Source organism: Saccopteryx leptura, chromosome 5 (genome assembly GCF_036850995.1).
Source record: "Saccopteryx leptura isolate mSacLep1 chromosome 5, mSacLep1_pri_phased_curated, whole genome shotgun sequence".
NCBI lineage: Eukaryota > Metazoa > Chordata > Mammalia > Chiroptera > Emballonuridae > Saccopteryx > Saccopteryx leptura.
This window is the reverse complement of record NC_089507.1, coordinates 104,840,569-104,855,011: the sequence shown is the minus strand read 5'-3', so window position 1 is coordinate 104,855,011 and position 14,443 is coordinate 104,840,569. Positions and strand designations below refer to the sequence as shown.

The window sequence follows — 14,443 nt, the reverse complement described above, 5'->3', positions numbered from 1 at the left end:
CCTGAGATTAGCATTAGAGGAGAGAGCAGAGAAAGGAGAGCAGAGAAAGGCCATGTGGAGGAGAGGAGAAGCAGCGAAGATGGTGGAGTGCTGAAAGAGAAGCCAGTTTGTGCAGAGAGAAGGAGATGGGAACAGAGGTGAATAAGGCTGGTGAGGTAGAAAACCTTGATTCTAGGAAACTCGGATAAGTCGGTGGCTTTGGGAGCCCTGAATGGAAAGAGAGGTGTTTTCCCACTGTGTGTATTTCTTGTCCACCAGGTACAAGCTAGGATAAAGATGATGGCCCATCAGTTCTTGGCTCCGTTGTTTCATTACCGTCTGTTCCAATCAAATGCGAACCTGCATGGGCCAGGCAGCTGTGATGGTGGCCATGGCTACTGGCTTTACAATCACGATTCAAATAAACTATAAAAATGTATGAGGCAATTGTGAAAATTTGTATCCCCATTGGTTACTTTGTTAAGGACTATTAATTATTTTTGTGTGATTGTGGTATTGCCATTATTTAAAAGAAAGAATTCTTATATTTTAGATTAATATCCTAGAATGACAAGATATGCTTCAAAGACTGGGAGAGAAAGAATCTGTGTAAAGCCAGTAGCCACAGCCACCTGGCTCATGCAGGTTCACATTTGATTTGGACAGACGGTAATGAAACATCAGAGCCAAGAACTGGTGGGCCATTAGCTTTAATCCTAGCTTGCATCCGGCAGGCAAGAAATACACACAGTGAGAAAACACTTCCCTTTCCATTCAAGGCTCCCAACACCACTGACTTATCCGAGTTTTCTCGAATCAAAGGTTTCTACCTCACCAGCCTTATTCACCTCTGTTCCCCATCTCCTTCTCTCTGCACAAACTCTGCTCAAACTGGCTTCTCCTTCAGCACTCCACCATCTTGGCTGCTTCTCCTCTCCTCCACATGGCCTTTCTCTGCTATTCTCCAGCGTGGGCTCTTCTGCCCCATTTTATAGTGTAGAAATCAAAACCTTTAATCCAATATACAAACAAGGAAGTCTCTGATACAAAGTCACTTATCTGAGGCATAAATGGGATTCCTCATAAAGAGTGCACCACCCCCTATCATGCAACAGTCAAGGGTATGTGGAAAAGCTTAGTCTTAAAATTAAGCCTTAGGCTATAAGGACCCTGCCTGCTTACAGCCTGTTCCCCACACCCAATGCAAACTATAAGTGAGTGAACATATTTACATATATCATATTTACAAACTTATTTGACCAACAGTCTGTAAAACCCAAGATGGGTGATGAATTAATAATTGTTAAAACAAAATGTTAAGAACACAAAAATTCATTATTCTATTCTTTATTTTTGTATATATTTGAACTTTTTTAATAATGCCCTGGCCAGTTGGCTCAGTGGTAGAGCGTTAGGGCATGTGGATGTCCCAGGTTCAATTCCCAGTCAGGGTACACAGGAAAGGCAATCATATGCATCTTCACCCCTCCCCCTTCCTCTTCTCTCTCTCTCTCTCTCTCTCTCTCTCTCTCTCTCTCTCTTCCCCTTGCACAGCCATGGCTTGATTGGTTCAAGTGCATTGCGGTTGATGATGACTAAGGATGGCTCCACTGACCCTCCCCCTCAGGCACTGAAAATAGCTCCTTTGGGAGCATGGCCCCACACAGGCAGAGCATCAGCCCTAGTCCAGGGTTGCCCCGTGGATACTGGATGGGGCACATGTGGGAGTCTCTCTAGCGCTCCTCCTCTTAATTGAAAAAAAGGGGGGGGGGAAAGAAATTTTATTTTTTTTATTCATTTTAAAGAGGAGAGAGAGAGAGAGAGAGAGAGGGAGAAAGGGGAGAGGAGCAGGAAGCATCAACTCCCATATGTGCCTTGACCAGACAAGTGCAGGTTTCGAACCGGCGACCTCAGCATTCCAGGTTGACGCTTTACCCACTGCGCCACCACAGGTCAGGCGGAAAAACAGAAATTTTAAATAACAAAAAGTTTAAAGGGGGGGTTTGGGGGAGGGTGCTGCTGAACAGACAGTATTGAGAAGATAATGAGCAGTGGAAGTTCTCAAACACAGAGATTTGAAGTCAAGTGTAATACAAGCACAGCTACAACCCTAATCCTACCAGGCCACTCCTTGGTATTTAGGAAACAAGTTCTGGGGGCGGAGTTACACTCTAAAAGGTTTTTAAACTCCCAGTCTTCTAATATTTTTAAATTATTGACCCCAAGAGAAGCTGGGACTGGAAGAAGCCGGAGAAAGCTCGTGGAGGGGAGGGGGGAGGGAGAAAGCTGAGAGATCGCGAGGCGCCAGTGGCCTGGAGTCTGGGAGGGCCCAGAGCAGCTCCAGGCGGCCGGCCTCGCCACAAGATACCCACACCAGACAGGCTTTCTCTTGCATCCTGGAAGGAGCCAGCCCGCCGCGTCCCGCCTGGCCGCTCCGGGGCCTCGGCCGGGGTCCCCGCGGGCTTGGGGCCACGAGCAGCGCGTCCCTGGGCTGAGTCCCCAACGCCGCCCGCCAGCCTGCAGCGCGGGCGCCCGCCCCTGAGCACGCAGCTGCGGTGCTGGGGATGTAACGGTGAGCAAGGGCGGTGATGGCCCTTGTCCCCGCTGATCCTGCGGCCCAATGGGTGGGCCCACAGTTCAGGGACCCGCCGGGAAAGACAAAAGATTTCCTGATGGGGGAGATTTCCCAAGCGGGGGCTCCCAGGTGGACTGAGGCGCGCTCGGCTCTTCCTCATCCTACTGATCTCTATGGTAGCCGCCGGCAGCCCTCAGAAGACCCAAGAATAAGAGGCCAGCGGTCTACAAGTTGCTGCTAGAAATGTTTTAGCCTCTTCAAAAAAACAATGCAGCTGCCACGCACGTGTGTAAGGGCGAGTCCTAGTCCGGGGGAAGGGGGTTGGTCAGCGGGGGCGCTGCCATAGCAACGGGCTAAATGCCTAGACGGGTGGTAGGCGCCGCGATCCCCTGGGGCTTGGCCCTCTCCTGCTCCTGAGGGGCGCGCGGGGTCCACTAGCTCAGACCTCTCTCCCCTCTGAGGCCAGCACAGGTGGCCGATTTGCTTCCAGGCATGCACTTCCACAAGCAGGTCTACGAACCACTCAACAAACGGTCTGAAGGGTCCTGACGGCCCGGAGGGTCAGCGGCTGGCGCCGCAGCCCAGGCCTGTTCCCCACCCCCTGCCGATTTCGGGGGCCCCCTGAGGTTCTTCCAGTTCAGGCAGGCTGGAGAGTGCTGACTGGCGCCAACGGAGCGCCGTGGACCGGGTCAAGGGGGCGGGGCTGGAGACGTGCTCACGCTGCAGAACACCGTGAACATCACCTTCCGCAAACTGGAATATGAAAAGTGCCCGCACTGCCAGTCCGGGAGAACCTGGTGCAGCTGAAGCTAGTCTGCCTGGAACAACTTTATTTACATCCAGCACCTGAGGCACTCATGGGAGTTCCTCACCTCGCAGCTTGCTGGTCAAATAAGTTTGTAAACACTGTGGAACAAAATTTTTATTGCATCCACAAAAACACTGTTCTTACCTAATTCAAGTGTGCTGATCTCAAATCTGACATTAGTTTTTTTTCTGTAAGCTACAGTATTTTTGCAATTCAAGATTTTAGGTTTTTATCTTACTGTAAAATTTTCAACATTTAGTTTAACATAATGAAGTAGAATGTCTTCTTAGGAATCATTTGTGAAAATATAATTTATATAATGCAGTAAGTACACTAATACACTTAAAAGATATGATTGCATCAGAATTTGTCTACAATTTCAAAATAGAACATATTAAAACACTTATCTTAATCATAAAATTTGCGCAAAACTTATTTAAATTCTATTCAGGAAAAAAATTGCTTTTCTAGCTCTTGCATTTGTGTACTTGTTGAGGACAATCTCGTTTGATGCTCCAGCACAGCTCCAAGATTTTCGGGAAACTTATCAAGATGACTGTTCAGGAAGTGAATTTTACCTGAACAGTGAATCTTAAGTGAATCTTAACTGCTCATGTTACATCCAATGTCGCGGAAAGCCAACAGCATCCTTTGAACCAGAAGTTCATAGTTTTCTGCTTTTTTGTTGCCAAGGAAGCTCTTTGTAACTGCCACAAAAGACTGCCATGCTGCTTTCTCCTCCTTATTCATCTTTCTGGAAAATTCCTCGTCACATATGAGGGTTCAAATTTGAGGTCTATCGAATACATCTGCTTATATCTTCTCGAAAGACAAGGCAGGAAGAGCAGAAATAATATGTTGAAAGCATTCACTTTCCCTATTCAAAGCCTGAACAAACTGCTTCATTAAGCCAAGTTTGATGTGAAGTGGGGGGAAAATGATCCTGTCTCAATTAACTACAGGTTCATTCACACTATTTTGCATCCCTACTTCCAGAGCTTCACGTTTTGGCCACTCCTTCTGTGTCCAGTGTTTCTCCTGAGCTCGGCTGTCCCACAAACACAGAAAGCAAGGAAACTTTGTGTAACCTCTCTGTTGTCCTAGCAGGAAATTTACCATTTTAAGATCCACACAAATGATCCAGTTATACTCTTCATACTTCAGAAAGTCAAGGACAATTTTTATGTCATTATAATCTTCTCACAGATGTGTTGAATAACCAATTGGAACCACTGCATAAACATTATCGTTGTGTAGGAGAACACATTTCAGACTCCGTTTAGAGCTGTCAAGAAATAGATGCCATTCTGTTGGACTGTAAGTGGTAACACCTAGCTGGCTGAGAAGACTACTGATATCATGACATTAAACAAAGTGATTGTCTTAGGAAAAATGTCTAGAAAAATTTGTTCATGCTTCCTGAAATGAGATATTTTAGCTGACCAGTGAAGTACATTCTTTTCTCGAAGCCTGGAGGCTAATATCTCAGCTGCTTTCTTTGATAGGCCCAAATCTCTTACTAAGTCATTCAATTCAGGTTGGCTAAACTGCTGAGGGGTTAATAATTGCTTGGCATCAGAAGAAGACCCTTCAGATTCTACAACCATTTCCTCATGCATCTTATCAAAATACACTTGATCACCATTGTAAGGTATTTTTCCCCACTGAGAAAGAAGGAAGGGGCCAGAGCCACAAAATGTGGAATAATAGGCCCTGGCCGGTTGGCTCAGTGGTAGAGCGTCGGCCTGGCGTGCAGAAGTCCCGGGTTCAATTCCCGGCCAGGGCACACAGGAGAAGCGCCCATCTGCTTCTCCACCCCTCCCCCTCTCCTTCCTCTCTGTCTCTCTCTTCCCCTCCCGCAGCCGAGGCTCCACTGGAGCAAAGATGGCCTGGGCGCTGGGGATGGCTCCTCGGCCTCTGCCCCAGTCACTAGAGTGGCTCTGGTTGCAACAGAGCGATGCCCCGGAGGGGCAGAGCATCGCCCCCTGGTGGGCGTGCTGGGTGGATCCCGGTCGGGTGCATGCGGGAGTCTGTCTGACTGTCTCTCCCCGTTTCCGGCTTCAGAAAAATACAGAAAAAAAATGTGTAATAATAAAAGGCTTTATTAAGTACAGCGCGCATCCCGCCCGACGAGGTCCTCTGGTCCCAGGGGACAGAGACCAGAGGAGTCGCAAGGGCTGACCCACGTGAGAGATATTTAAAGGGTCCCTAGGGTGGGCGAGCTAATATGATGTGGTAAAATCTCACTGGCTGACGGAGGTGTCGCTCTTTTCCAAAGGGCTCCTGGGAAGTTTCTTTTGGTGTGCTTGGTTGTGGGCGGTCTTAGCCAAAGTTCCCGGGCCTGACCTTTCCCCATTATCCACAGACCTTACAACCATGTTCACTTTCTTTGTCCTTAGAAGAAATAAAACCATTGAAAACTAGAACCTGGATTGTCTCAGAGTGTGGTATAGGTCATATTGCTGAAGGAATATTAGGATATGCGATCATATGCCGTTTTTTCTTGCCTATGCCCTTTGTATGGATCAGACAGAAATAATAGTCACTGCTGTGATCCTTAGGTTCACGCCAAACCATGGGAATACCAAGAAGCGTTTTTTTGCATTTTTCTTTTGTCCAGTCACGAAGCATTTTCTCATAATTATGACACATAATATGAGGAGCCCAATTCTTGTCTTGATCGCCAAGGGGAACTTGAAAATAGGCAATATATGCATGTGTCACAAATGATGAAATATTGAGCTTTTGTCCTTGAAGTGTATAACAGCCACATATATAACAGAAGGTGTCAGGACTATTCTTACATTTATGCCTACTCGAAGAAGCCATGATTCAATCTTAAAACAAAATAAGAGGGTTTTTTTATCAGATAATCATTTTTTACATTTAAAAACAACTACAATTATGTAAAAGTGATGTCTGTAAAACATTAATTGCCTTGTGGTTATGTTCAATCCAAGAGTCATTGCCCTTTAACTCCAATTTAAAAACCAATGCATGCCATTAACTGTAACAAAAAGAAATAAAAATTGTATAAAAACTAGAGCATGCAACAAAAAAAGAATTTCAGATTTGGAATCAGCGATGCAGAAATATATAGAAACAGTTCTAAAACCTCATGCAACAGAAAATGAAAAATAACGTGTTCCCCAGTGTAATATATATGTTTGCTGGCTTATAGTTTGCATTGGGTGTGGGAGACAGGCTGTAAACTGGCAAAGTCATTATAGCCTAAGGCTTAGTTTTAAAACTAAGCTTTTCCCCACACCCTTGACTGTTGCATAATAGAGGGTGATGCACTCTTATGAGGAATCCCATTTATGCCTCAGATAAGTGACTTTGTATCAGAGACTTCCTTGTTTGTATATTGGATTAAAGGTTTTGATTTCTACACTATAAAATGAGGCAGAGGAGCCCATGCTGGAGGAGAGCAGAGAAAGGCCATGTGGAGGAGAGGAGAAGCAGCCAAGATGGTGGAGTGTTGAAGGAGAAGCCAGTTTGTGCAGAGTTTGTGTAGAAAGAAAGAGATGGAGAACAGAGGTAAATAAGTCTGGTAAGATAAAAACTTTGATTCTAGGAAACTCGGATGAGTCAGTGGCTTTGGGAGCCCTGAATGGAAAAGTAAGTGTTTTCCCACTGTATGTATTTCTTGCCCGCCAGGTGCAAGCTAGGATTAAAGCTAATGGCCCACCAGTTCTTGGCTCCATTGTTTCATTACCATCTGTTTGAATCCAATGTGAGCCTGCATGGGCCAGGCGGCTGTAATGGTGGCCGTGGCTACTGGCTTTATCCAGCTACACAACATGGAGGAGTGGCTGCACCTGAGCCTGGCCAATTGCTAGCAGAGCAAGGAGCTCCTCCCCCAGCAGGCTGGGGAGATCAGGTGCCAAAAGGAAAAGAGTAAACACAGAAGACAAGCTCCACTCCACTAATGATGATGAAGGCCAAAGCCTGCTGTAACCAGTGCCATTTTTGTGACAAGGTCTTTATGAATGAAGCCTTTCTGCAAGTCATATTAAGTGGTGCTACCCTGAAGATTCTAACATTGAATATAAGAAAAAGTTGCCCTGGCCTGTGGCTCAGTGGATGGAGAGTTGGCCCAGTGTTCCCAGGTTCCATTCCAGTCCAGCACACAGGAGAAGCCACCATCTGCTTCTCTTCATCCCTCTTTCCCCCTTCTCTCCCTCTTCCCCTCCTGTGTGCCAGAGGCTCCATTGGTTCCAGCATGGTCCCGAGGTACTGAGGATAGTTTCTCTGGTCCCAGCGTATCAGACTCAGGTGCTAAAAATAGCTGGATACTGGAGCCTGGCTCCAGATAGGGTTGCTGGGTGAATCCTGGTGAGGACGCATGTGGGAGTCTGTCTCACTATGGTTCCTCCTTTCATGTAAAAAAAAAAAAGGGAATATAGGAAAAAAGATCAGAACAATAAGCTTCAAAATGAGATCAACATCTTGAAGGAGCAACTGCAGCTTACCAAGTCTCAGGTTAGAGGCTTTATAGCATGACATGTAGTCCATGCAGTCAGAGTCTCTGAGGAATATGAAATATAGAAAACAAAAGAGAAAGAATTTCTGAAGTTATTTCATAGATGGAAAGAAGAAAAGGAGAAATTGCTGATGAAATGGAAAACTTCAAGGAAATGTGTAAGAAGGAGATTAAAGCATTAACTTCCAAGAAATCAGCATTAGACTATCAATTGTCAGAAATCCAGAAGTCCAATCTGCAGATCAAGCCCAACTGAAGCACGCTAAAAGATGCTTGTGAGTTTAAAGAACATCTTCAGTATCCCCAGGATTTCCAAAATGTGATGCAATTTCTTGATAGGAAAGCAAATGGACAGTTCAAGTTCAAACTCTTCATCAAGAACACAAGAAAGAAAATGGTTGACTCCAGTCACATAAAAACTTTAAACCTTAGTGATAGACCATCTAAATACAAATAATGTTTTCTACAAGAAAAGAGCAAGGGCTGAGACTCCAGGAACAGAATGAACTGATTATCAGTCAGAGACAACATATTAAAGAGTTTACCAGTAAGCCATTAAACAATGTCATTGAACCCAAAGGAAATCCTTTAATCTGGCAAACTTTTGAATCTAAATCAACTACTGTAGCTGTACCTATAAATGCCCCAGCCTCATAGATTTTGGATGCTAGGTCAGGTCTAACAATGGCACATGAACAGGCATTCTCATCGCATATACTCTCAGAGGAAGAAAAAGGAAGAGATAATGAACAGAAATTAGATAACAAGAACCATTTCAGGAAAGCTTTGAAGAATAACCCCTCTCTCACTAAGAAAATAAGAACACTCTCAGAACAGAGTTTGGTGTGGAAATTGGAAACCTTAAAGCAGGGGTCCCCAAACTTTTTACACAGGGGGCCAGTTCACTGTCCCTCAGACCATTGGAGGCCGGACTATAAAAAAAACTATGAACAAATCCCTATGCACACTGCACATATCTTATTTTAAAGTAAAAAAAAAAAAAACACAAAATGGGAACAAATACAATATTTAAAATAAAGAACAAGTAAATTTAAATCAACAAACTGACCAGTATTTCAATGGGAACTATGGGCCTGCTTTTGGCTAATGAGATGGTCAATGTGCTCCTCTCACTGACCACCAATGAAAGAGGTGCCCCTTCCGGAAGTGTGGCGGGGGCCGGATAAATGGCCTCAGGGGGCCGCATGCGGCCCGCGGGCCATAGTTTGGGGACCCCTGCCTTAGAGATTAATGCAGATACATATGATATTCCGAGGGATCAACTGAATAGACTGCTAAGAAGCATGGAATCCAAAAGACATGATCAAGAAAGATACCTAGCCTGACCAGAGGTGGTGGCGCAGTGGATAGAGCATCGGACTGCGATGCAGAGGACCCAGGTTTGAGACCCTGAGGTCACCAGTTTGAGCGCAGGCTCATCTGGTTTGAGCAAAATCTCACCAGCTTGAACCCAAGGTCACTGGCTCCAGCAAGGGGTTACTCAGTCTGCTGAAGCCCTGCGGTCAAGGCACACATGCGAAAGCAGTCAATGAACAGCTAAGGTGTTGCAACACGCAACGAAAAACTAATGATTGATGCTTCTCATCTCTCTCTGTTCCTGTCTGTCCCTCTCTCTGACTCACTGTCTCTGTAAAAAAATAAATAAATAAATAAATAAAATAAGTAACAATAAAAATGACTATTAAAAAAAAAAAGAAAGATACCTAACATTCAGCGAATTCAAGAAATTCTTGAACATCAGGTCAGCTGTAAAATTGAGAAGAAACTTTTACTGTCTTCATATAAGTACAGTGCTCCTCAAGTGGAAAGACCCAAAGCAATAAAACTTCTTCCCAAAAGGCAATTGATTAGACAAGAACCTGTTTTCACTGATAGAACATCTGTTCTAAAAATTAAGGAAACTATCATAGAAATCACTTTCCCCAAAAGTTCAATTATTATGACACCTCCCTTTAGTTTAGAGCAGGGGTAGTCAACCTTTTTATACCTACCACCCACTTTTATATCTTTGTTAGTAGTAAAATTTTCTAACCACCCACCGTTTCACAGTAATAGTGATTTATAAAGTAGGGAAGTAACTTTACTTTATAAAATTTATAAAGCAGAGTTATAGCAAGTTAAAGCATATAATAATAATAATTACTTACCAAGTACTTTATGTCAGATTTTCGCTAAGTTTGGCAGAATAAATCTTTATAAAACAACTTACTATAGTTAAATCTATCTTTTTATTTATACTTTGGTTGCCCCGCTACTGCCCACCATGAAAGCTGGAACGCCCACTAGTGGGCACGAGGGACCAGGTTGACTACCACTGACTTAGAGGAAGAGTTAGATGCTGGCCACCTCATCCAGGCATACGCATTCCTAGACTTACTTTTTGTGTAGTCATCTAAAAACAAGAGTGGCTTTGGAAGGAAAACCATCAAAATTGACACTGACAGGACTGAAGGAAGTGAAACTGAGGACTCTAATTTAATATCTTGCAAGCCCACAGGTATCTCCACTAACAATTTGAAAAGATGGTTTCAAATTAAAAAAAAAAGGTGAGTAAGCCAATTGGTGGGATTAATTTATCTGAGGCATTCTTTGGAAGAGAATTAAAAGATCTAAAGTGCTCAGATATAGATGATGATGGCTGGGATATATCATCCTTAGTGAAAGAAAAATATTTGGGGAAAATAACCGAGAAAGAGCAGGAAGAACCTCCACCTTTGAAGCATGGATCGCATTCTACTCAAGTGCCAAATGCTTGGGGTGCATCTACTCTTAGAGGGGCACAGGGTGAAGGACTTCAAGATGACTCAAGTGCCCTAAAAAGCAGCTTAGTAACTGTGACTAATTGGAGTGACTCTTCATGTATAACTGTAATCCCACATGTTAGAAGATCCAGGTGCCAACAGTGGTTCAGTATCACAGTATGTTAGTAACACGCCAATAGGATATTCATGCTCCTTCTTACCTAAAAGCATTTCCACAATAACTAGGAAGCTCATTCAGAGAACAAGAGTCTCTTCAGTGGCACCTTATACAGTATTGAAAAACAAGTTATCAATGGTATTTTAAAGCATGCAAAGATGTTTAAGACTTCTGCTGTTTAAATATACTGTGTCACTGAAGTCATAAAATATTTTTTTCTTCACTACGGTACTCCAGTGTTTCAGTGTATTTAGTTTCATTATTTGATTTATTGTATTGATGTGGTTTCAAGTATCCCAATCAATATAACACCATCTACACACCATCATGCCCCCTATACCCCAGGCAAAGTTGGTGTCCACCCCCATTTCCCCTTCTTTGGACCCCAGCCCCCTTCCTTTATCCCCCCTTTCATCTGGCTAGCACTACCCTCTTGTCTGTATCTATATGTTCTGTATATGATTTTGGCTGACCCCTTTACCTTCTTTGATCCTGTTCTCTCTTCCCCCTTCCCTCTGACAGCTATCTATCTGTTCCCTGTGACCCTGCCTCTGTTTCTATTTTGTTTCTCAGTTTATCATATTCATTAGATTCCATATATAAGTGAGGTCATATGACATTTGTCTTTCTCTGCCTAGCTTATTTCACTTAGCATAATCATTTCCAGTTTCATCCATGCCATCACAAAAGGTAAGATTTCCTTCTTTTTATGGCTGTGTAATATTCCATTGTGTAAATGAACCACAGCTTTTTAATCCACTCATCATGGACACTTGAGCTATTTCCAGATCTTAGCTATTACAAACAGTACTACAATGAACATGAGGGTGCATATCTTCTTTTGAATTAGTGTTTTAGGATTCTTAGGATATATTTCTAAAAGTGGAATAGCTGGGCCATAAAGCAGTTCTATTTTTAATTTTTTGAGAAAACACCATACTGTTTTCCACAGTGGCTGCACCAGTTTGCATTCCCACAGCAGTGCAGGAGGGTTCCCTTTTCTCCACACCCTCGCCAGCACTTGTTGTTTCTTGAATTGTTAATGAAAGTCATTCTGGCAGGTGCAAAGCAATATCTCACTGTGGGTTTGTTGCCTTTTTTTTTTTTTAGTAGTGAGTGGAGGGGACTCAGAGACAGACTCCCACATGCACCCCCACTGGGATCCACTTAGCAAGCCCACTATGGCGCAATGCTCTGGGGCTCCCTTGCACCATTGCAACCATAACCATTTTTATCACCTTAGGTGGAGGCTGTGGAGCCATCCTCGGTGCCTGGAGCCAACTTGCTCTAATTGAGTTATTTGGAGGAAGAGAGAGAGAGAGAGAGAGAGAGAGAGAAGCAAGAGGGGGAGGGGTGGAAAAGCAGATGGGCACTTCTCCTGTGTGCCCTGACCAGGAATCAAACCTGGGACATCCACACGTCGGGCCAACACTCTACCACTGAGCCAACCAGCCAGGGCCTCATTGTGGTTTTAATTTGCATTTCTCTGATGATTAGTAATATTGCGCATTTTTTCATATGCCTATTGGCCATCTATATGTCCTCTTTGGAGAAGTGTCTATTCAGATCCTTTGCCCATTTTTTAATTGGATCGTTTACCTTCCTGGTATTGAGTTTTAAAAGTTCTTTGTAAATTTTGGGTATTAACCCCTATCAGATGTATCAGCGAATATATTCTCCCATTGTGTGGGTTGTCTTTTTGTTTTGGTAATGATGTCTTTTGCTGTGCAAAAGCTTTTTACTTTGATGTAGTCCCATTTGTTTATTTTGTCCTTTATTTCACTTACCTTTGGAGATATATCAGCAAAAATATCGCTACGAGACATGTCTGAGAATCTACTGCCTATGTTTTCTTCTAGTATTTTTATGGCTTCACTACTTACATTTAAGTCTTTTATCCATTTTGAGTTTATTTTTTTGCATGGTGTAAGTTGGTGGTCTAGTTTCATTTTTCTGCATGTACCTGTCCAATTTTCCCAACACTATTTATTGAAGAGACTGTCTTTATTTCATTGTCTGCTCTGTCCTCCTTTGTCAAATATTAATTGACCCGGAAGGTGTCGGTTTATTTCTGGGGTCTCTGTTTTGTTCCACTGATCTGTATGCCTGTTCTTAGGCCAGTACCAGGCTGTTTTGATTACAGTGGTTAGATCCTGCTCTGATGTCAGTAGCTAGTCACTGGGTGTTTTGGTTCTGGGCCTCTTATGAGGGAACCTGATGTATATCAGTGCGCAATACTGCCAGTAACTGACCCTCAGGAACCTTTAAAAGCTGTAAGTGATACAGAGGTTGTGGCTGCCTCTGCAGGGCTTAGGTGCACATGGGAGGACCAAGCTGCACACCTACGTTTGCTTTTACCAGCACTGGGCCTGGGGGAAGGTCAGCAAAAGACCCAAGATTCCCTAAGACTTTACTCCTGTTACCTCTACTGCTAGCTGCTTGTTAGGCTCGCTCCCTAAAACAACCTCTGGTAGAGTCCAGAGGCTGGGGCTAGTCAGGTCTCAGGAAATGTGGTTGGTGAGGCTTCCACCCCAAAGCTCCAGGTGTTTGTCAATCCTGAATTTTTTCTCAGACCTCAGTACAGAGTGGCCACTAGGAGACCAGTAGGTGTGACTTCTAAAACCCAGAGATTTGGCTTGCCAACGGCCCAGAGAGTTTCTACTGCATTTTCTTTGAGGCAGAAGCACCAGTCATTTCCTCAGATCCTTTGCCCATTTTTTAATTGGATTTTTTACCTTCCTGGTATTGAGTTTTAAAAGTTCTTTGTAAATTTTGGTTATTAACCCCTATCAGACGTATCAGGGAATATATTCTCCTATTGTGTGGGTTGTCTTTTTGTCTGAGGAAAATGGTGGAAAAGCTCCACCTCAATGCCAGACAACTGAGTCACTGTCACCCCCTGAGTCTTTTCAGCTCTCTCTTTTCTAGCAAATGCTGCTTTCTTCATAGCAGGGCCCAATCTCCATAGGGTGGGACAGGAGAGATTCTAAAGGTGGGGTAGTCGCTATCCCCCAGGCTGATGCCACACTAAGGGGAGTGCTCCACCCAAGAAAGATGGTGACTGTGGTACTGGCTAGTGAGTCAGCACAGGGGCCCCCACTGTGTCTCTCCCTAAGGCTAGCAATCTGAGACTCTTTTACACTAGTTTACTCTGCCCTCCATCTGCTAGAGCCCACAGTAAGTGGGTGTGCAAGAGATTTTCTGCATTGGCCCTTTAAGAGTGTGCTGTGTTTCTGAGAACTCTAATCTCTTACTGGCTGACAGAAACCTCGCCTCTTTTCACCACCAAATGCTATGTGGGCACCTCTTCTAGGCTCTCGTGCGCTAGGCTGCAGAGCGAGGCCTGGGCCCTAGCATCCACACCTCTCAGGGAAAACCTCCCCACAGCTGAGATGTCCCTCCAGAACCTAAGCTGCCACTCGTGAGAGCTGGAGCAGCCCTTTTACATCTCTGCCCTTCCTACCAGTCTCAGTGCGGCTTCTTCTGTGAATCCTTGCTTAGAACACTCCTCTTTACTTAGTCCTGATTTGTTTTTTTAAGATGATTATTCTTAAATTTAGTTGTAACTCCAGTTTGGTCCTGGGAGGAGGCTAGTGGGACGTCTACCTTGTTCATCAGTATCTTGGATCCTTTTGTCTCAGTGTATATTTTCTAA

At 44.1% G+C, this 14,443-nt stretch overlaps 1 pseudogene; it reads left to right on the top strand.

The window, feature by feature from the left end:
• Nucleotides 1-2,822: 2,822 nt before the first annotated feature.
• LOC136406533 (cilium assembly protein DZIP1-like) overlaps nt 2,823-14,443 on the top strand; it is a 76,082-nt pseudogene continuing 64,461 nt past the window's right edge.